The 21961-nt window shown below is 36.7% G+C and overlaps 1 non-coding gene across 1 annotated transcript; it reads right to left on the reverse strand.

The window, feature by feature from the left end:
* Nucleotides 1-1562: 1562 nt before the first annotated feature.
* On the reverse strand, nt 1563-1668 carry LOC145071612 (small nucleolar RNA R71). The gene has a single exon (XR_013690618.1). It is a non-coding gene; the product is annotated as a small nucleolar RNA R71 (small nucleolar RNA).
* Between the last annotated feature and the right edge of the window lie 20293 nt (nt 1669-21961).

Genomic DNA, 21961 nt, shown 5'->3' on the forward strand with positions numbered 1-21961 from the left:
GCACATTTCCAACCCACTCAACCTTTTTGGCAATGTTAAGGTGAAAGTCCTTCATATCAACATTAGGTTCATCCAACAAGTTATCATCATAAACTATGAAATCACTATCTTCATTGTCTTCAATATCCTCATTATTTTCACTGTCACTATCCTCTCGACAACTTATATCTTCCACATGAGGATCATCATCAGGTTCCATATGAGGTTATACCTTAGGTTCTATGAGAGGCTTAACATTAGTTCCACATGAGGCTCAACAATAGGTTCAAACCACTCAAATGTATCACCTAATGTTCACTTACATTTGAACTTCCTACCATTGGTTCATTAATAGGGCTCCCATAGTTGGTATATAAACAAAGTTTGAGTTGAGTGTACAATTTGGTTTACCATTTACAACTTTTTATTCAACCAAACTTTCACTCAATGTAACAAGAGGTTGGTCCAAGCTTGTTTTATCTAATGCAATAGGGGGTTGGTCCCCTTATGTTCTTTGCTAGTTAATTTGCTTTTGTGTTAATCGTTGTTAAGTAAGTTGGACTTGTAAAACCAGAGAAAAACCCCCAATTACTTTCATTTATATTAGTTAATTGTAGTAGAATTTTTAGTTGTCAATCATTCATGTTCCCCTTGTGTTCGACACCCTACTTTCTTACTATACTACAGTTTGATTTGGTACACTGCCTATCACATTTAACTAGCTTAGATTGTTTGCTTTATAAATTAAAAACTAGTATATAAATTGTATGTCAAGTTTTTGGCGCCGTTGTCAGGGAACGGTTTCATTATTATTTAAATTTATGATGATATTTATCATTAATCCTTTGTATGGAATTTATTGCATGAAAAGTTAATTTTCTGTTTTGATTTTTTTTAGTTCGCCACGTCGTGGACCCAATTGTCCACGTTGTGGGCGTTGTGCAAACAATTTTTTGTTTATTTATTTTTATTCTTTTTATGCGTTCGTTTTCAGCTTTGTTGCAATTAGTATATGAACCGAGCATCTTCATCTAATATGGTACCTAGTTTGAAGGACCCCGAGTCTAATTTTTGTAAAGGCAACAAGGAAAGGAGAAAAGAAAAAGACATGCCAAAGGAAGGAGTAAAACCAAACGAAAAAGAGAGTGAATATTTAGCCAAATCAGAATCTGAAAAGGAAAGCAAACCAAAAGACGAGATGGCCAACATATCGGAAATGACCATGGAGGAGTATAAGATAACGAATGTGTGATGACACCGGGTCGGGTCTTGTGCAACACGAAATTCCAACCGCCACCAACTTTGAGCTTTAGGAGAACATTCTCGCTATGCTAAAAGAAATCCCATTTTATGAAAAGGATCACGAGGATTCCTACAAGCATATTGACGAGGTGAACGACATTACGAACCACTTCGATGTTCCCAACGTTTAATGCGAGACGATGTTGTTTCAGATGCTTTTGGTAACTTTTAGAGGAGCGGTAACAGACTAACTTAAAGCACTTCTGCTTGCAGTTATCACAACGTGGGAAAAACTTCATAAAGAGTTCATCCAATAAGTCAGCCCACCGTCAAAAGTTTCAAAATTGAGGAAGAACATCACCAACTTCGAACAACACGGTGGAGAATCCTTATTCGAAACATGGGAAATGTTAACTGGTTACTAAGAAATTGCCCGCAACATGACCTTAATGTGCAACAAGAAGTATCAATCTTTTATGATGGGGTAAATGTGACCACTCGATAACTCTTTGAATCTCAAGGATCGCTAACAAAGAAGGCTCCAACAACAATCTAGGAGCTAATTAAGGAGTTTCCCAAACACTGAAGCGAATATCACAACCCCCAAGAAGACACAACAAGATGATACAAAAATGGCAATGAAACTTCTGAAGACTTGGTTGCGGTGATGTCAAAGCTAGATACCATGGACCGAAGAATGACAAAGATGGATCAATCCATCCATGTAATTCGAGTTGGGTGTGATAATTGTAGCGAGCTTCATTTGACCAAGGATTGTAACTTAGACGAGAATGGAAACCGGAAGCCACAAGCTTGTTATTCGAGTGGGGATAGATACGATGAGAATTGGAGGAAACCTAAGAAGGAGTGGCTACCTTACGATAAGTACAAGAAGGCAAAGGAAGAAAAATATAAACAACACGACCACGGTTGTTATCAAAAGGAGCAACCGGATCCGAAAAAGAAAAACAACTTTACAACTATGATTTCTCGATTTGTAGTTGCATCTAAAAAAATACATGATGATATTGAGGTCATCCTTTGGAATTAACAAGCCTCGATCCGCAACATCAAGCAACAAATTGGGCAACTCTCGAGGCAATTCAACGAACGTCTTCCGGGAACATTTCAAAGAAACACGAAACCGAACACGAAAGCTCATGTCAAGGTCATTACAATTAGAAGTGGTAAGATTATCAACCCTTTAATTCCTTTGGATTATGATAGTTCATCAAGTGTGCAGAATTTGGAAGAAAAAGAAAGAAGAAAAGAAAATGCCCAACAGCCACAACGTGGAGACGAATCTGCCATGGCATGGCTATGTGCTGAAAAGAGACAATCGCCTCTGGTAAAAGCATATCGGCTACCTCTTTCATATCCAAGCCAGGCGAAGCAAGAAAAACAAGCGGAGGATTACAAGAAGTTTCTGGAACACATCTTCGCACAAACCGAAAGAAGATGGAGGAGGCCTCAAATGTGGGTCTGAACGAGAACTGCTCAACTACCATACTTAACAATTTGTCTAAAAAAATAGGAGATCCGAGAAGCTTGACACTTCCTAGTCAATTCGGGAATCTAGCTACAAATCATGCTCTTGCCGATTCGGGAGCTAGTGTGAATTTAATGCCATATTCATTCTACAAGAAGTTGAATCTTTCGGATCCAAGAGCAATCTGCATGGCCATTCATCTAGCCACAAGATAGTGAAATTCCCAAGAGGAATATGTGAAGATCTTTTGGTTAAAATTGACAAGTTTGTGTTTCCCGTAGATTTTGTAGTACTCGATATGGAAGAGGACAATCAAGTCCCTATTATTCTTAGGAGACCATTTCTTAGCACTGCATGAGCCTTGGTTGACATCAGAGAGTCAACGCTGACCCTTCGTGTAGTAGAGGATGCAATTACATTTTGCATTGATCGAGCCATGAAGCACTCGAAGATCTATGACGATACGGTCTTTGCAATGGATACTTTCGATTCATTTTAGAACAAGAAATGCGAGATTGGAACAAGAAAAACTCAGAGGGATACATAACTATGAAGGAGTATGATTTCAATTCCGAACATGACCTCGAAGAGCTGGAGAAGATGCTGGAAGAAAGCGAGTATGAGGAAGAGAAAAAACGAGTTGAAGAAGCCCCACGGCGTAGCGAACCATATTGCATGTCGTGGGAAACATGGAACTCGCGATATGATGGGAAAAAATGCAGCCCCATGACATGGCAATCACAAGACCACACTGTAGCCATTGAACAAAGCCAAAAATCAGAATTGAATCCCCTACCTAATCATTTGGAGTACGCTTTCCTAGAAGATAATGAACGGAAATGGGTGATCATTACATCTAATTTGAAGCCTAAAGAGAAGAAAAGCTTAGTTAAAGTGTTTGAAAAAATGCAAGAATGTCATCGCATGGAAGATTACTGACATCAAGGAAATAAGTCCCTCTTATTGTTCATATAAGATCATCTTAGAGGAAGATTCGAAACCAGTAGTACAACTAAAATGAAGACTCAACCCGAACATGCAAGAGGTGGTAAAAAAGAAGAGGATGAAGTTGATGGATGTCCGGATAATTTACTCGATTTCTGATAGCTAATGGGTGGGTCTGGTACATGTGGTTCCAAAGAAGGGAAAAATGATGGTGGTGACAAACAAGAAGAATGATCTCATACCTACGAGGAGAGTAATAGGTTGGCGAGTGTGCATTGATTATCGTAAGTCAAATGATGCCACTTGCAAAGACCATTTTCCTTTACCTTTTATTGATCAAATGGTCGAACGTTTATCTACTCACCTTTTCTATTTTTTCTTAGATGGATTTTTAAGTTACTTTCAAATACCTATTGATCCAAGAGACCAGGAGAAGACCACATTCACATGTACAAGTGGGACCTTCGCTTATCGTCTAATGCTTTTTGGTTTTTGCAATGCACGACCACTTTTCAAAGATGCATGACCGCTATCTTTCACAAAATGGTGGAAAAGTTCATGGAAGTCTTCATGGATGATAATTGTTTATCTAACCTTGATTTGATGCTTGCTAGATATGAAGAGACCAACTTGGTCTTGAATTGGGAAAGATTCCATTTCATGGTTAGATAGGGAATAGTGTTAGAACATAAGGTTTCCAAAGTAGTGATAGAGGTGGATCGAGCAAAGGTCGACACCATTTCAAATTTGCCACCTATAAAAAACATGAAAGGGTGCAGAGTTTTTTAGGTCATGCGGGATTTTACCTTTAGTTTAGCAAAGATTTTTTTAAAATAACAAGACCTTTGACTCAATTGTTTTTGAAATATGCTAACTTTGATTTTTCTAACGATTGTTTGAAAGGCTTTTAACTTCTTAAAGAAAAATTGACTACCGCCCCGATCATGACCCAAAATTGGAACTTTCCATTTGAGTTGATGTGTGATGCTAGCGACAATGCATTAGGAGAAATATTGGGACAAAGGATTGAAAACCATTTTCAAACAATCTATTATGTAATCAAAATGCTCAACCTGACCCAATAAAACCACACCACTATGGAAAAGGAATTATTAGTTGTTGTCTATGTTTTTGATAAATCATGTCCTTACTTAATCTTGTCTAAAACAATTGTTTTTACTTACCATTCTGCCTTGAAATATACGTTTAGCAAGCAAGATGCAAAACCAAGATTGATACGATGGTGCTTTTACTTTAAGAGTTTGAAATCGAGATAAAAGACAAGAAGGGTATGGAAAATGTGGTGACTAATCATCTCTTGAGATTAGAGAACCTTGAACTCGAAGAGCTGAAAGAAGAAGAGATTAATGATAACTTTCAAGATGAATACTTAATGTTGATAGGGGAGAAGAGTCTTGGTTTGCGAACATCATGAACTACCTTACAATCAATTACCTTCCAAAAGGTCTCTCCTATCAACAAAAGAAGAAGTTGTTTTCTAACCTTAAGTATTATTTTTGGGACGAGCCATATTATTCTGGAGTTGCACTGATGAGATCATTAGAAGATGTGTTTTTGGAAAGGAAGCAAGAAACATTTTGCATCGTTGTCATAATGGACCCACCGTTATGGAGCACAATACATAACAAAGAAATTCTTTGATGCAGGGTTCTTTTGGCCAACAGTATTCAAGGATGAAACTACCTTCATCAAAGAGTGTGGTTCGTGTCAAAGATCGGGAACATCTATCCACGCAATGAAATGCCTCAAGATATCATTCAAGCATGTGAGGTATCTGATATTTGGGGAATCGACTTCTGAAGGGTTTTGAGCATTCTAACACTTCCTAAGTGTACATGCAACCCTAATAACCTTAAAGAACTAGTAGAAATACATAAAACATAAAGAACTAGTAGAAATACATGCAAATTTCTTTTCGAGGTTATTTCCTAACTAGCATGGCATGGGGATTACATAAAACATAAAGAACTAGTAGAAATACATACCTTGTTGTTGCTTGGATTCCTTCAAGACTTTGTGAGCCTAGCACCCCAAATGTTGTGCCTCAAATGCTTCACACAACACTACAACCTTGGAATAACTAGATAGAATACTTCTACACTTTAAAATCGGCTATGCCCTCACAAGAATACTCTTATTGTTGATTTTGCATGCTATAGGGTTTCTTTTATAGTGTGTCATAATTAGGAGTTACAAATGTAAACCCTAATTGTCATGACTCTTCATTTCTCATGACCCATGAGTTTGTAACTCCCATAGACTATCCATGGAGCTCCATATGGTTATAACCAAACCCATAAACCATGGATCATTAATCCACCATAAAAGAATTGATGATTGTCATAATCAACCCTATATATTTAATTAGTCTCACTTTGATCACCAAATTAATACTAGATTAATGCTTGATCAATACTAATTAAATAATACTATTATTAATATATTAGAACTTATAATTGATGGGTTTTAGCCATAAGAACTTTCCTATGTGCGCATGCAAAACCCTAATGCTTGGATCTAGGCTTTCTAATAAACATGCTTTGAATCCAAGACTTCTAATTACTAATTAGGTTAAATAACAACATTAAAACAGATCTAGAATCATACCTTTGAGTTCCTTGTTGATCTTGAGGTCTTGGAGCTTCTAGAGTCACAAATGTCACTCCTCTAATGGCTTACAAACACCAAAAGCAAGGAGAATGATTTAGGAGAGAGGAGAGGGGAGGAATTCGACCAGAGTTCTCTTGCTTTTTCAGAAGTGTCGAATTCCCTATGCCATGGGGTCTATTTATACTTGTAGACTCCTTAAGGATTACAGATAAGTCCCTATCAGATAATCTTCTCTTAAGGCTATCCAAATCCATTCCTAGATAACTCTAATGGACGATTTTAGCTATCCTAATCCTCTTAGAATTCGTCCATAGTATATCCAAATGGATTTACAGTTTAAAGCTTAACTATCAAACAATTGACAGTTTATACCCCTTTATTTAATTAATCTCTTTAAGTCACCAAATTAATTCTAATTAATTCTATGACTTATATTAATCAAATAACAAATATATATTATTCATTATATTATTCCCATAATATATTAATAATATTTATTCTCTCTTAATAAATCATCCTATCACGTTGCTATGGTGAAGGCAACCCAAAAGGACCATGCACAACCGGATATAGTTACAGCCTTAGACACTATTCCAACAGTCTCCCACTTGGATAAGTCTAGTAACTATACAAGTACAATTTGGTTTGCAATCGTAGCTCTTAAAGACGTTGTCAACTCTGATCTAATCAATCTTGTCCTTTAGATAAGGGAACGTACAGTCCTCTGTTAGATATCATGCTGACAATCCTATGGAATGGTTAGTCAAGCATTTAGGTTTCTCGATCTCTGATTTATTTGACATAGAACTTAATCGAACACATCAATTCAGTTCTGACCGGGCCCGGCACATAAGTCAAATCAAATCATCGAGCGGCCGAGATATCGCTTTTACCTTATTAGATAAAAGTTACAGATAAACTTCGACTTATATGCATTTACTTATTCATTTACCAACTATACACAACAATACGTTTTATAACACCAAGTTACTGATGCGTTTTCGTATTATCAATGTACAATCAATTAACAAATAATAAACCATATATCTAAGTTTTAAGACTATATGATATTATCGTCTTGCGATCACCTTTTCTATCTTATTCCATAAGGTGATTCCAGCAAGCGCGGGTTTATTCCAATGCTCAAAACTAGTTCATAAGCACTCATGAACGTTGCAGCAATCCTTTGCTATGTCTAACACCATTTAGACATTCTACACACCAATTCACGACAATCTTCTTTCATATCTACTTCCAACATATGAACGATTGTGAACCATTTGAACAATTCTATTATTCCTAATAATTTCAATTATTCTGGAAGTCAAAACATGCAAAGTGAAACAATAGCTAAACAATTAACATAAGATAGTAACATTACTCATAAATAAAACTCCTTTATTTAATCATCAAATGTCAATTACATTTATCTATTACACGTTTCTAATACTATCTAATCTATGCTAATATCATCCTTCAGCCCAATACTCCTAGCATGCTGCAAGTGCTTAACCCTACTCAGTCCCTTCGTAAGCGGATCTGCTGGGTTATCTTCTGATGATATCCTCTTAACTACGAGTTGTCCTTCTTCTACACGATGTCTAATGAAGTGATACTTTCTGTCGATATGTCTTGATCTACCATGATCCCTCGGTTCCTTGGTTAAGGCAACCGCACCTTCGTTATCACAGAAAATCTCCATTGGCTCCTTTATGGCAGGTACGACTCCAAGATCACCGATGAAGTTCTTTAGCCATATTGCCTCCTTCGACGCTTCGCTCGCTGCAATGTACTCTGATTCGCACGTTGAATCAGCTACGGTTTCCTGCTTGGAACTTTTCCATGTCACTGCTCCTCCATTTAGGGTAAAGACCCAGCCCGACTGCGAACGGTAGTTGTCCCTGTCGGTTTGAAAACTGGCGTCACTATACCCTCGCACCTTCAAGTCATCACTTCCTCCGAGGACTAAGAACCATTCCTTCGTCCTCCGAAGGTACTTAAGAATATTCTTCACCGCTATCCAATGGGCTTTGCCAGGATTCCCTTGATATCTGCTAACCATGCTCAAAGCGAAGGCTACATCAGGGCGAGTACAAGTCATAGCGTACATGATTGAGCCAACTGCGGAAGCGTATGGTACTCGGCTCATTTCTGCTATCTCAGCTTCGGTACTCGGACTTTGAGTCTTACTCAACTTGGCATTACTTTGTATCGGTAGTTCTCCCTTCTTTGAGTTTTCCATACTAAAACGTTTTAGTACCTTCTCTAAGTAAGTATTCTGACTAAGTCCAATTAGTCTCTTACTTCTTTCTCTTATTATCCTTATTCCCAAAATGTAAGAGGCCTCTCCGAGGTCCTTCATAGCGAAACACTTCCCGAGCCAGGACTTTACCTCCTGCAGAGTCGGGATGTCGTTTCCTATGAGTAATATGTCATCGACATATAGAACGAGGAAGCTTACTATACTCCCACTGGCTTTGACATATACACAAGATTCGTCTTCGCTTCGTACAAATCCAAACTCTTTGACTTTCTCATCGAAACAAAGATTCCATCTGCGAGATGCTTGCTTAAGTCCATAAATGGACTTCTCAAGCTTACACACTCTATCCGGATGCTTCGGATCCACAAACCCCTCTGGCTGAGCCATGTAAACATCCTCAGCCAACTTTCCGTTAAGGAAAGCGGTCTTGACATCCATTTGCCAAATCTCATAATCATGAAATGCGGCAATTGCTAACATCACTCTAATAGATTTAATCTTCGCAACTGGTGAGAAGGTCTCATCATAGTCAACTCCGGGAGTTTGAGTAAAGCCCTTCGCGACCAATCGCGCTTTATATGTGTGTACGTTCCCATCCACGTCGGTCTTCTTCTTGAAGATCCATTTGCACCCAACGGTCTTACGTCCGGGCACGTAATCAACCAAATTCCAAACTTGGTTGTCATACATGGATTGGATCTCGCTATCCATTGCCTCTTTCCACTTTACAGACTCCGGGCCTGCCATGGCTTCCTTGTAGCTATTAGGTTCATCAAGATTTACTAGTGTACCATCACTAATATACGTGTCCCCTTCGGTAGTAATATGAAAGCCATAGAACTGGGGATGAACTCTAACTCTATCGGAACGTCTAAGAGGTAAGGATTCGTCAATTGGTTCAACCGGAGTTTCCTCCTCGGGTTGAGTGCCAGCGGTAGAGGTTCCTTCATCCATCGACTCTTGAATCTCTTCAAGTTCGATTTGCCTCCCACTGTCTCCTTGGCTTATGAGTTCTCGCTCTCGGAAAACTCCTCTCCTCGCAACGAAGACAACATTGTCCTTCGGTCTATAGAAGAGATATCCAAAGGATGTCTGCGGGTAGCCGATGAAAATACATCGCTCACTTCGAGGTTCAAGCTTGTCGTGAGTATCTCGTCTTACGAAAGCCTCGCAACCCCAAACCTTGATATGTGCCAACGAGGGAGCTTTCCCTGTCCACATCTCGTGAGGTGTTTTGGCAACCTTCTTAGTAGGGACTCGGTTAAGGATATGGGCGGCAGTCTCTAAGGCATACCCCCAAAAAGAGATTGGTAGTGAAGCACGACTCATCATAGAGCGAACCATATCCAATAAGGTTCGATTACGCCTTTCTGCCACACCATTCAACTGCGGTGTCCTAGGAGGCGTCAATTGCGAAACTATTCCATACTCCTTGAGATAATCGTGGAATTCAAGACTTAGGTACTCTCCTCCTCGATCGGATCGAAGCATCTTGATTTTCCTGCCCAATTGATTCTCCACTTCATTCTTGAACTCTTTGAACTTTTCAAAGGTGTCTGACTTTTGCTTGATTAAGTAGATATACCCATATCTACTATAGTCATCGGTAAAAGTCACATAGAAGCGGTTCCCATCCTTCGTGGTTGATCTAAACGGTCCACATACATCGGTATGTATTAAGTCCAATAGACCATCGCCCCTTTCACAAGTACTCGTGAAGGGCGACTTAGTCATCTTTCCAAGCAAACAAGACTCGCATGTGTCATCTTTCCTAAGGTCGAATGACTCCAACACTCCATCCTTTTGGATTTGGGCTATGCGTTTCTTGTTGACATGTCCAAGACGACAATGCCACAAGGATGCTTTATCCATACTAGTGGAAGAATCAATATTCAAAACATCATTTCCAAAGTCATCAACAATCATAACAGTTTCATATATTCCATTACATGGTATAGCTTCAAAGTAAAAGACACCATTTAGATAAGCCAAAATAGAACCATTCTCATTATTAAAAGAAAATCTAAAACCTTGTCTATATAAACCATGAAATGAAATGATGTTTCTTGCCATTTCTGGCGAATAGCAACAATTGTTCAAATCTAAAACTAAACTATTCCTAAGCACTAAGGAATACACTCCAATCTTGGTCACAGGCGACGATCTTCTGTTCCCCATGATTAGATTGATCCTTCCTTGCTCCACATCCCTACTTCTTCTTAGTCCCTGCACATTAGAACAAATGTGATAACCACAACCGGTATCAAGAACCCAAGAAATAGCATGATTAGAATCGTTAGATTTGATTGTATATATACCTGCGAAAGATGGCTTGATCTTTCCTTCTTTGATTGCTTGCAGGTAATCCGGGCAGCTTCTCTTCCAATGTCCTATCTTGTGGCAGTGGTGGCACTCTGCCTCCTTCGGGTTAGAGCAGGGCTTGGCGGGATCAACTTTGGTCCCACTAGAAGAGGCACCATCTCGGGCTTTCACCTTGCGATAGTTCTTCGATGAAGCTTTCCTCTTCTTTCCCTTCCCTTGTCCAATAGCCAAGACAGGAGCAGCGGGCGGATTGGGAGTAGGTGCAACAGACTTGTCTTTGAAGTTGCTCTCAGCAACCCTCAAGAGACCTTGGAGCTTGCTTAGGGTGACCTCTTCTTTGTTCATGTGGTAGGTCATCCTAAATTGGTTGTACATCGGAGGTAAAGAGTGAAGCACCATGTCGATCGCCAAATCCTCACCGAAGTCAACATTTAACTTGCGAAGGCGGTCGACATACCTTTGCATCTTTTGCAAGTGCACGGTAAGAGATTCTCCATGACCCATCTTTGCGGAAATCATGTTAGTGAAAATCTCGTACCTCTCTTGTCTCGCGTTTTGGTGGTACCTCTCCAATAGGTCTTGGTGCATCTCGTACGGGTACATGTCCTCGTAGGACTTTTGGAATTCGGAGTTCATGGTGGTGATCATGATGCAATGTACCTTCATTGCATCTCGCTCATGAGTTTCAAAGGCGGTGATTTCGGCTGGAGTAGCGATTTCGGTGTTGATTTTCTCGAGCTTCTCATCAAGGACATACTCTTTGTCCTCATAGCGAGCAATGGTGCGAATGTATCTTATCCATTCGCTAAAGTTCGTTCCATCGAAGGTGACCTTTTGGCAAAGGCTCATCAATGTGAAAGAACTAGCAGCAGCGTTGTTTGCGTTCGACATCTACAATTAGAAAAGGACAAAGATAGATTAGAATATGAATCCCTAATTATCACCCAATAAGAAAATTAGGGCTAGGATCCAACAATAACATTTACATACTAGAAAAGGGATGCCGTAATCTAACATGTAAATAAATTGAAGGTAAGTGAATGACGATTCACTAATTCTCCATCACGAAACTTAAACTATTAGTCCTAAGTGTTTTTGAGAATTCCTAGGTTCGGATGAGATTCATTGAAACTATTCAATGGCATGTTTAAATCTCGATATGCCCCTCTTGTTTGTGACTGGGATGCCGAGGATCACAAAGCGGGTGTGAATTACCATGCAAATTCACATGGCGCCTTCATTGTAACAATCACCTATTCGATGTGCCGGTAAACCACACACGCTCCATCGAACTATGATAAACAACGAATCACCCTTTGCCACCTTCGCTTAGAACCAATTAGTGTGCCGGTAAACCACACACGCTCCACCAACATCTTAGCAAGGTGCAAAGTGTAATTTCATGGGATTGCATCAATTCACTTTTCCTAAAGTAACTAGAATTGGGAAATTTTAAAATATGTGTAGTTACTTTGTATTTCTTATTATACTTTTAATGAGAGGATGAGGTTGCCCTATCCTACCCGTTCGGCTAACGACCCTCCACCAATCAAGCAAGCGGTGGGTGTGAGTGTACACCCATTAAGCGCCATTTTATAGGCCGCAACCTTATACCCACCTTATAGATTGGCTTCGTGAATGAGGCCTACTAACGGTAAGACTAGCATTTAGTTATACATATATATATTATTCTAGTAATATCATATTAGTATAGGGTTGTATTTTAAAACTTTTAAAATCTAGGGCTTGAAATTTAAGTTGTCTAAATTAAAGCTTTTAATCACAAAAGTAAATTTCAAAACATGAGGGTAGGTTTTAAACGTTTAAAACATGGAGGATCAAATAACAAATAATTCCAATTAACAATTAATATCCTAATTATCTATATTTGATTTATTCAAGATTTCTTTTTAAGATAATTACCAAAATAATCAAAATAATCAATTAATTATCATATAAGGAAATTAAATATTTAATTAGTTGATAATTACCTTTAACTAGATCAAGATAATAGTTATATTTATCAGAAATACGAATTAATATTGATCTAATTAGTTTATGGTAAGTTAAGATAAGATAAACACAAAGAAATCCCGAATCTGGCCATTCCTGACGCCTGGACTCGCCGAGTGCACAAAGGGACTCGCCGAGTCAGGCCTACTCGCCGAGTCCACTTTGAGACTCGCCGAGTCCATGACTCAGAAACCAAAAAATCGAATTTTGTAGGTTTGTTTCAGTTAATCAAGCAACAATTTACAGAAAACCAAGCTAGGCTCTGATACCACTGATGGGTTTTAGCCATAAGAACTTTCCTATGTGCGCATGCAAAACCCTAATGCTTGGATCTAGGCTTTCTAATAAACATGCTTTGAATCCAAGACTTCTAATTACTAATTAGGTTAAATAACAACATTAAAACAGATCTAGAATCATACCTTTGAGTTCCTTGTTGATCTTGAGGTCTTGGAGCTTCTAGAGTCACAAATGTCACTCCTCTAATGGCTTACAAACACCAAAAGCAAGGAGAATGATTTAGGAGAGAGGAGAGGGGAGGAATTCGACCAGAGTTCTCTTGCTTTTTCAGAAGTGTCGAATTCCCTATGCCATGGGGTCTATTTATACTTGTAGACTCCTTAAGGATTACAGATAAGTCCCTATCAGATAATCTTCTCTTAAGGCTATCCAAATCCATTCCTAGATAACTCTAATGGACGATTTTAGCTATCCTAATCCTCTTAGAATTCGTCCATAGTATATCCAAATGGATTTACAGTTTAAAGCTTAACTATCAAACAATTGACAGTTTATACCCCTTTATTTAATTAATCTCTTTAAGTCACCAAATTAATTCTAATTAATTCTATGACTTATATTAATCAAATAACAAATATATATTATTCATTATATTATTCCCATAATATATTAATAATATTTATTCTCTCTTAATAAATCATCCTATCACGTTGCTATGGTGAAGGCAACCCAAAAGGACCATGCACAACCGGATATAGTTACAGCCTTAGACACTATTCCAACAATAATATATTAATAATCACAAGTGTATTTTCTCTCATTTTGTCTATCCAAGTATTGCAATGCCATGCAACCCAAATGGACCATGCCGGGTCGGGTCAAGTACATACCAAATAAAGTTATGGACTTAGACACTATATCCAACAACTTCATGGGTCCGTTTCCAACCTCATGAGGTAACAAATACATCCTAGCAGCGATCGACTATGTGTCGAAGTGGGCGGAAGCGCAAGCTTTACCCACTAATGATGCACATGTTGTCGTTAAATTTCTAAAAAAATTATTTTCTCGTTTTGGCATGCCTAGAGCATTATTTAGTGATTGGGGAACCCAGTTTTGCAATAAACAACTTGCAAAGGTGTTACAAAAATATGGTGTACACCATAGGTTTGCAACACCTTATCATTCTCAAATAAGTGGGCAAACCGAAGTAAAAAACAGACATTAAAACGTATACTTGAAAGGTCAATTGGAACTAGCAAAAAAGAATAGTCCAAAAGTCTTGATGATGCATTGTGGGCATTTTAAACGGATTTTAAAATTCTAATTGGTACTATGCCTAATAGGCTAGTTTTTGGTAAAAATTGTCACCTCCCGGTTGAAATCAAACACAAGACATTTTGGGCTTTGAAGACTTGTAGTTTTGAATTAGTCGAATGTGTACTAATCGTTTAATGCAGATGAATGTTATAGAAGAGTTACGAAATGAAGCATACACTAACTCTTTGATATCTAAGAACAAAACAAAAAAATGGGATGATGCAAGGTTAGGAGGGAACAAAAATTTCAACCCGGTCAAAAAGTCCTACTTTTCAATTCAAGTAAGAAGCTCTTTCCAAGAAAATTGAAGACTCATTGGTACGGACCATTTGTGGTCAAGGAAATATTTCCACATGGAGCTATTGAGTTATTCAAAGGAGATAGTACGACCTTTAAGTTCAATAGGGATCGAGTGAAGCATTACGAAGAAGGAATGCCAAATGAAGATAAGGAAGGTAAGGAAGTGGTCCTAGAATCAACCGCTACAACGTAGAGCGGGAAGGATTCCAGCTCAAGACTCCTTAAAAATAAGTGCTTACTGTTGGATTAGGTGTCTAAGCCCATAACTATAATTGGTATATAATTAAATTGATAGTAACACAGTCCTTTTCGGTTGCCCTCACAACTAGCAACTTGACATATGATTTTGGAGAAAGAGGATGATTTATTATTTGATTATTAAATTGAAATAAATAATTTGTTAATACATTATGAAAATAATATATTGATAGTAATACTTAATTAATATTTAATAAGAAATTAATTGGAATTAATTTTGGGACTAAAGGAATTAATTAAAAGTGCAGGAACTGAAGTGCAATTGTTCAATAGTTGAACAAGAGGCAATATAGAACCCTCTATTAGGCATGGACGATTTCTTCATGCCTAAGGGATTCTAGAATAATCACTAGTGGATAAACAGGAACGTAGATAATTACCCGGTTTAAGATAATCTTGGATTAGGGTTTATCTAAGGTTTCCTGACTACACTATATAAACGACCTACACCCTAAGATTTCCGGCCGCTCTTTCTTTTGAAGGGATAACCGAATTTTCTAGCCTCTCTCCTACTTCTCAATCATCTTCCTTTGCTAGTTTTGGGTGTGAACCACTAGAGTCATGACATTTGTGACGTTTGCTCTCAAGGCTTCATCAACACAAGGATTTGCATTGTTATTACTACATAACAATCAAGGTATGATTCTTATAACCCTATTTGTATTTTTCGATAATATACTAGTGTTCTAGGGTTTCTATTTTGTTGTTCAAGTTGTATGTTCAATTAGAGAGAACATAGATCAATTACTATGGTTACATGCACACATAATATTTATATGATTTGCATAATACCCATCAGTGGTATCAGAGCGTAGGTTTAGTTTTCTATTGAATTGATATAATGGTTGAACTTGGACAAGGAGAAGAAAAGAAAATCATCATTCTGTTCCGCCACCACAACGTGGTGACCTTCGTTTTTGCTCTACCACGACGTGGTGGGCTATCAGATCCATAAAATTCGGTTTTATTGATTATCTCATGAATTAATTATGATAATTACCTTTAATAATGTTTTAATTGTATAAAATTGAATATTTTTCAAAAGTAATTTGATATCCTTATCTTGAATTCTTGATTGGCTTAAATATTAAATTAAAAATTAATTTATTAAATTTCAAAATTTAAAATTTAACTTAGTATTTTTGAAAAGTTAAAAAAAACCCTTATACTATATGTAACATTAAAAGTCTAATATTACTATACGTATAAGACTAAGTCAGTTGAACCGCTATTACGCCTCATTCATGAAGACGATCTATAAGGGGAGTTTAAGGAAGTGGCCTATAAAATGACCGCTATTGGGTATCCACTTTTAGCCATCGCTCCCTTGATTGGTGGAGGGTCGTTTGCCGAACGGGTTTGATAGGACATCTTAATCCTCATTAATAAGTATAATGAACTATAAAGTAACTAAACATTTTTTCCATAAAAAATTCTCAATCTTAATTACTTTAGGAAAAATATAAATTTGTATGCTAACCCATGAAATAGCTCATTGCACTTTATGAGTCATTAGTGGAGCGTGTGTGGTTAACCGACACACTAATAGGGGCTAATAAAGAGTGACAATGGGTGTCTTGTAAATTATCGTTGATTAATGGTGCGCATGTGGCTAACCGACACATTAAAAGGAGATGATAAATGACATCGAGAGTACCAAGCCAATTTGCATGGTTATTCACATCTTGTTTGTGATCCTTGGTATCCCAGTCACAAATGGAATAGCATCTATTTTCTAAGTTGTGAATTATCTAGTTGGATCCTAGCCTTGATATTTCATTTGGGTGTTATATTGAGGTTTGTTCTTATCTAACTAAAAACTACCTTTTTTATAGATGTTTACTCCAACCGATGCTTCTGGTTTCTCCTCCTCCAACAACCATAACAACAACTTTTCATTGCTTAACATCTGCTCGAGTGTGACATTGAATGGCACTAATTACAATGATTGGATGCGCAACATAAAGATGACTCTTCGCTTTGAAGACAAGGAGCACGTCCTTGAAAAGGAACTCCTTGAAATTGATGAAACAAAAGCTACTCCTGAAGAACTAGTTGGGTATAAGAAGCATTACAATGATGCTACAAAAGTTGCTTGCATCATGGTGGCGACTATGACTCCTAAGCTACAAAGGTTCTATGAGGATTATTGGTTGTACGAGATGAACAAGGACTTGATGGAAAAGTATCATCAACGAGCTCGTTAGGAAAAGTACGAGGTAGTAATGTCACACCCCGCTAAAGTGGAAACACAAGGCACAACAGTACAAAGGGTTTCATAGCAAAAGATAAAGACAACACCAACCATAGTTTTAAAAGCGTTACAATTTACAATATCTTTTGATCAATTTTAAAAAGAAATTACAATGTATTAAAATAAACCAACACATGCAAATGCTCCTATAAGTGATGTGTCCCTACGTGCCACTTACTCGATGATTCATGAAAAAAACATGTAAAATGAGCGGTCAATTACCGAAATAGTTGGTGAGTTCACAAATTTACAAAAATAGAAGTATATGAGTCATAATCAGAGTTTTAATAAAAGTTTCCATAAATAAAAGTACATTGCTATAATGTGTAAATAAGTTTGCATAAACAAAGTTCGTTATCATCATGAGAAATAAAGTCCATTGCCAAAATGAGATGAAAAGTTCATATTCTCATGGGAAATAAGTTCGTTGTCATTATGAGAAATAAAGTATATTGGCAAAATGAGATGCAAAGTCCATATTCTCATGGAAAATAAGTTAATTGTCATCATGAGAAATAAAGTACATTTCAAAAATGAGATGCAAATTTCATATTCTCATGGGAAACTAGTTCGATGCTAAAACGAGATACAAGGTTCGAATGTGCATAATGATTATACCATGAGTTCACAACCCAAGCCTAATGACCGAGAGTGCCCTCTTATATGTCTATCGCTAACATAGCGAAATACAGTAAAATGCACTCAAGCAAATCATGCGAGTGAGGAGTTGTATACCTCCTTATAGCGTTGTCCATAATGACCATGGACTCAAATGAGTTAATGACTTGTGTGAACTGATTCCAGGGACTTAACCATGATAAGGCCTCATGAATTAACAATAACATACACATACATAACAAATCACTTTTGATACAATTGAAATTAAGTACAACAAACATAATTGGTTAAACGACATGCTTTCCCGCCCCAAAACATATAAAAACCAAAAATAGGAGGAAGCGTGGATACTCATAAAGCTTCAAAAGTTACAAGTGATGCATCGGGATACACCACCATGTCTTACTACCATGATCCTATGATGACAACACACTCTAGTGAGTGTCTATGTAAAAAATTTAATACTAATATACAAATTTATTCTAAGAATTGAGTTTTAATCACTTGGTAACAATTTTTTCTGAAATGTTGGAATTTTATATCTCATGTTGTTCAAAGACAAATTTTAGGTGGTATTTTCTAGATTTTTGTATTATTAATTGTAGAGCATTTATCAAATGTGTTTTAACTAAGTAAAACTCAAAATATTACCAAAAAATTTCTAAAAATCTTAAAACTTTATATTTTCACTCCAACTAATGTGAAGGTCTTCCAGAATATTTTTTCTTGAATTTTTTATGTGTTTAATTATTTTTCCTTTATTTAATTGCTCAAATCAATACAAATTCATGAAAAATAGCAACCAAATAAGAAAACTCTCTAAATTTTGGTAACATTGTTACTCATTATATATATAGTCTGGGAAAAAAAATATAAAACTTGGATTTTAAACATATTAATGTGATTTTATGATTTTTGTGTATTTATTATAGCAAAAATTGAAATAAATAGGAAGCAGTTTAGAAAATTCTCTAAAATATTTGTGCCACTGTTATCTAACATATAGAATTTGGTAAAAATATCAAAGTTGGTTTTCAAATAGTTTAACTATTTTTCTTTGTTTTATTCACTTAAATAAGCATTAATTTGTGAAAAATCATTAAACAATAGCTAAAATTTATCGAACTTCTTATTTATGGTTAATATATACTAAAAGATATTCTGATGAAGTTTCATAATTTTTGGATAGGTTTAGCTATTTTTAATAAATTTAACCCCTTAAACATTCATTAAATCGGGAAAAATATGAAACTATCAAATACGATTTTGTACATACATAATTGTATTTTACTATTTATTTATTTTCAATAAAAATAAATACAAAATCAAAAGAAAACAGCCGTAAAAATGCATGAAAATTCATGAAAAGTATTTAATCAGTGTATAAGTGATATCAGAAATTTCCCAAAATTTATTGACCATAAAAAGTTTTTATATGAATTATTGCTCTATTTTCTTACATTAATTATAACATTTCGAGAAAAGTAATTTCTTTTCTGAAAATTTCCAAAACTTCTCATTTTGGTGGTGGGATTATGGGAAAAATCATACTCATGTTAAAAATGAGTTTTAGATAGTTTGGTAAATTTAAATCACTTCATGCATGAGTTTGAACCTTTTTACAACATACTTTGGACATCAAGCATCTTAGGCTTGAAGATCAACACATGCATGTTGGTTTAAGGCCATGAATGAGTTTAAAAGGTTTAAAAATCGTTTTTGAAAGAAAACTTTGGTTCCTATTATGATTTATCCACCAAAACTAGTATAAAAAGTGGTTTATTTTGATTTTGACATAAGTTTGGATCATGGGATTTCACCATTTGCAACATGCATGTTGTTTATGGGTGAAATCCTACCACCATCATCATAAAAATTGTGCTTATGAACATTATTCATAATCCATCCATAGAATGGTGTAGAAGTAGAAAAATATGCATGAAATGGTGTAACTTTGAAAGGAAAATAAGGGGTTTTCGATTTTACCTTAAGAACACACTTGATGAGGATGATTTTTGGTGTTGGAAGAGAGTTTTGTGTTGGATTAGGTGTCTAAGTCCATAACTATAATTGGTATGTACTTAATTTGATAGTAGCATTGTCCTTTTGGGTTGCCTTCACCATAAGCAACTTGACAGGATGACTTTTGATGAGAGAGGTTATTTAATGATTTATTAATATATTATAAGAATAATATATTAATTAGAAATCATATTATTTAATTAGTATTTAATCAGAAATTAATTTAGTATTAATTTTGGGATTAAAGGAACTGATTAATAGTATGGGAATTGGTTTTGCAAATCATTGAATGTAATATCTAACAAATCACTAAACATAGTACCATCCTATATACCAGTATAAAAATCTAACAGATCACTAAACATAGCATCATGAGATAACTAGGATAACAATCCAAAAAGGGCCGACCTTGGTACCTTCGAGCCTGTTAGCATAGTGAGGAAAACTCACCTCACAAGTAGTGCTGAACTAGATTGAAAATCTCTGACCGCTGTCTCACCGAAAATCCCGAACTATCCAAAATAACGAATACTAAGTCAACAATTGGAATATCAATCTTGACCAATGGTCCAAACATAGGGTAATAGTCCATTCTATCCTTTCCAAAATTTGGGTCAAGGCCCAACTCCAAGTCCTTAATCCAAAAGCCCAATATATAAGGCCTATTGTTGGCTCAATTTTTCAAATCGGGCCCAACTCTCTAATTGAGCCTAATCCTAAGACCCACTTCCAAAATTGGCCCAAAACACTCCTATTCAGAAAGTCCAGCAAGGGCCAAAGCCAAACTTGCACAAAGGTGGCCCAATCTGAAGCCCAAGTCGTAAAAACCCATCAGAGGGCGTACGTTGGGCGTACCCCGAAGCTACGTGGGGCGTACGCGAGCCTTGCGTTGACTAGAAAACGGGGACGTCGATTACGTATGTGGGGCGTACTGCTCTCTATGCAGGATGTACCCTCGCTGAGTCCAAAACCCTAATAAGTGCTTAATGACTTAAGCACTTAAGCCCAAATTCTAGATCCATCGACCAAATGTGTCTTAGAACCATAAAGTCTCAAACTTTAAGGCTTTGAACGTCCATAAAGTCCTTAATGCAAGGTCTTAATCCATTAAGATCTTTCTACCACTTGCATGAGACACTTCTACCCATTAGGACCTCATTTTTATTACTTAGAACCCTTCCTAGGTTCTGAAAGGACAGCTTAACACATCCAAAACATAATGTCACACCCCAAAACCGAAACGGCGGAAACGTTCTGGGGTGGAAGACGTCATGCGTAGTACAACAATTGTATCATAGCAACCATAGTAAACACAGCCAAACATTGAATACATATATGAATAAGGTTTACATTGTCTTAGCACATAGTTTTGTTCATATCCAAAGTAAAATAGAAAGACGTGACTCTAACGCTCCGACTTCTACAATCTCCTGAAAGTACCTGTCTACTAATCCCCTGAGAATACAAGTAGTTTTGAAATAATATCAGCATAAAGCTGATGAGTTCATAAGCATTTAGTTTGAAAAGTGTTCTTTGATCCTTTTGAAAAGTGTTCCTCAAGAATATCCTATATTTTCTTATGAAGAGCGTGTTTAAAAACCCATTCCTTCCGCGACTTCCCGATTGATACAAGGTATGTACAATCCACGGAGTCATGGAATGAATATGAATATCCGTTAGTTACATGTAAAAACAAATACGTTAATGAAAAGCCGAGTTATCCCGGGAAAATCCTATATTTTCCCTAAAAACAGGTTATCCGTCCTAGAGGTAGAGATGCAAGTTTCGAAATCCCTGATTACTATCAGTGTATTTATGAAAATAGTTTTATTACTGAAAATAAAACAATGAAGAGTAGAGTCTGTAAACCAAAGTTAGTTTATAATTATTTGTGAGTCGTATAACCATACTTGATATGACCGAGAGACCTTTATAACGTTCTTCAGGCGTTAAGCTAAATGACATTTGTTCACCCCAGGCATGCCTGCCTAACTGTAGCTAGCAGTTTAGGTGTGGGATTGTCAGTCCCGAATAGATCTATTCACAAATCTCATGCTCTCCCTCC

This window comes from Lactuca serriola, chromosome 8, assembly GCF_051521515.1.
Source record: "Lactuca serriola cultivar US96UC23 chromosome 8, Lser_US96UC23_V15, whole genome shotgun sequence".
NCBI classification, from domain to species: Eukaryota; Viridiplantae; Streptophyta; class Magnoliopsida; order Asterales; family Asteraceae; genus Lactuca; species Lactuca serriola.